This window comes from Schistocerca piceifrons, unplaced genomic scaffold (assembly GCF_021461385.2).
Source record: "Schistocerca piceifrons isolate TAMUIC-IGC-003096 unplaced genomic scaffold, iqSchPice1.1 HiC_scaffold_1344, whole genome shotgun sequence".
Lineage (NCBI taxonomy): Eukaryota > Metazoa > Arthropoda > Insecta > Orthoptera > Acrididae > Schistocerca > Schistocerca piceifrons.
In genome coordinates this window covers 85,001-87,500 of record NW_025727174.1, presented here as the reverse complement: position 1 = coordinate 87,500, position 2,500 = coordinate 85,001, and the positions used below count along the sequence as shown (strand labels likewise).

Here is a 2,500-nt window from a genome sequence, read left to right as displayed (position 1 = left end):
TGAACCAACAGCGTGGGACACAAATCCAACTACGAGCTTTTTAACCGCAACAACTTTAATATACGCTATTGGAGCTGGAATTACCGCGGCTGCTGGCACCAGACTTGCCCTCCAATAGATACTCGTTAAAGGATTTAAAGTGTACTCATTCCGATTACGGGGCCTCGGATGAGTCCCGTATCGTTATTTTTCGTCACTACCTCCCCGTGCCGGGAGTGGGTAATTTGCGCGCCTGCTGCCTTCCTTGGATGTGGTAGCCGTTTCTCAGGCTCCCTCTCCGGAATCGAACCCTGATTCCCCGTTACCCGTTACAACCATGGTAGGCGCAGAACCTACCATCGACAGTTGATAAGGCAGACATTTGAAAGATGCGTCGCCGGTACGAGGACCGTGCGATCAGCCCAAAGTTATTCAGAGTCACCAAGGCAAACGGACCGGACGAGCCGACCGATTGGTTTTGATCTAATAAAAGCGTCCCTTCCATCTCTGGTCGGGACTCTGTTTGCATGTATTAGCTCTAGAATTACCACAGTTATCCAAGTAACGTGGGTACGATCTAAGGAACCATAACTGATTTAATGAGCCATTCGCGGTTTCACCTTAATGCGGCTTGTACTGAGACATGCATGGCTTAATCTTTGAGACAAGCATATGACTACTGGCAGGATCAACCAGGGAGCTGCGTCAACTAGAGCTGAGCAGCCGGCCGCCCGGGAGTGTGTCCCGGGGGCCCGCGCGAACACGCAAGCGTCCGCTCAATCATTCTGCAAACAGGAGGAGGCTGAGCTCCCCTGCACAATACACCTCGAAACCCTCTCAGGTCCCGGCGGCGCGCAGCGCCGTCCCAAGTACTTGGTCGGGTTCGAGAGAGGCGCAATCGCCCGGAGTTAGGCGAGTAGACGCTTTCGGTGCGACCACCCGTGCTCCCAACTGAGCTTGCCGCTGCCGACAGAGGCCCGGGAGCGTGCTGTCGTGGCATTGCCGGCGGGAGACAACACGCGCCACCTACGGTGACCGGCAGCTCCAACGCCAGCGCCACAGAAGGACAAAAGCCCCACTTGGGTGCCGAAGCGAACTCTCCCAGCACAGCGCACGCGCCAACACATCCGCACAGCTGCGATACAAACCACCAGCGAGAACCGCTGGGGCGACCGAGCAGCAGACGGCGTCGCGGCGCCGAGCGCCGGGCGGCGGCGCATCCTCAACGCACACAGTCCTCAATCGGACCAGCACACTGAAGATGTCCACCGCGCTTCGCACCGGGCCCGCGAGGACCTACTTTGGCCGCACGGCGCCGCGCGCAGGGTGCGCCGGCGCGCAGCTGCGACGCCTGCCGCGTCCGTCGGCCGGCGCGCCTGCCACTGGCCGCCCCCACCAGCCGGCTGTAGCGCGTGCGCCCACGCACCGCGCGGCCAGCACGCCGGGAGGCGCCCCCTCACCGGCCGGGGACGGTCCCACCCAGCCACCGCCGCGTATCGCTTCACACCCAGATGCCGTTCAGTTTCGTCGGCATGGTGGGTATCGCTGGAACAACCGGTTAGTACCTCAACCTATCGTCGCCATCACCGATTCACCCCTAGCGAGAACAACCGCACCACAACAGGTTACCATTTGTTCATTTGCGTAACTTCACCAGAAAACGCAGGCGTCCATCGCCATTTGCAACTTCAACGATTATTGCATGCCTGTGTCAGGTGTCACGCCACACTACGTCTGCCCACATACACGCAACAAAATGTGCACGCCTAGACAATACGTGGAAGGTGGCCCCCGTACGTATGCGATGTCCATTGCTCGAACGACTGTCAACCGGCCTCTGTAGCATGTCGCAGATATGGAACGCGGTGCACCATGCCATCACGGTGTGTGAGGAGAGACGACTAGGTCCGAATACATCAACAGACAGCTCATGCTGATCGCCATCCACGGCGTCCGTTCCTCCCACACGTCTCTATGGCGTACCACACTGCAATCCAGCTCTCATAGGGAGACGACACGTAGCTGCGTGCACAATATTTGCACTGTATGGTCCGCCGTTTTTGGGCGCAGTCGTTGTGCGGTCACACATGTGCCACGATGTATCATTCAGTACATAAGGACGAATGTGCAGTACAGATTGTGGTTCACGCGTACGACATCAGCGGACAGTTGACACAGGCCGCACCACAACGTAGCCTGAGTACGTCGCATGCGAAGGGCATTGAACATGCAAACTTCTCACCAACCAGCTTGCGAAGGCAGGGGGCAAGGTGGGGACGTGGGGAGGGGCGGCATGTACGTCCTGCTGCCATCCACATTACAGTGTACAGCAGGAGCATGTGGAAAGTGAGCAAGACTTGCAAGGTGTTTAACATGAAGCGATACACAGGGGTGCGGGCAGTGCGAGTAGCGAACTATATTGCGAGGGTTGCGGGTGGGCAACACTACAGTAATTGAACGAGTCGTATAACAATTACAGAGCAGGTTTAGGCGACAACGTGGGTTACGTTAAGGCGACAAC

The 2,500-nt window shown here is 57.8% G+C and overlaps 1 non-coding gene across 1 annotated transcript in view; it reads right to left on the bottom strand.

Annotated features, from left to right (window-relative positions):
• Positions 1–678, bottom strand: part of LOC124732439 — a 1,909-nt gene extending 1,231 nt beyond the window's left edge. Inside the window, exon 1 of the ribosomal RNA XR_007008705.1 lies at positions 1–678. This exon is cut by the window's left edge and continues 1,231 nt beyond it. This is a non-coding gene — a ribosomal RNA (small subunit ribosomal RNA).
• Positions 679–2,500: the final 1,822 nt, after the last annotated feature.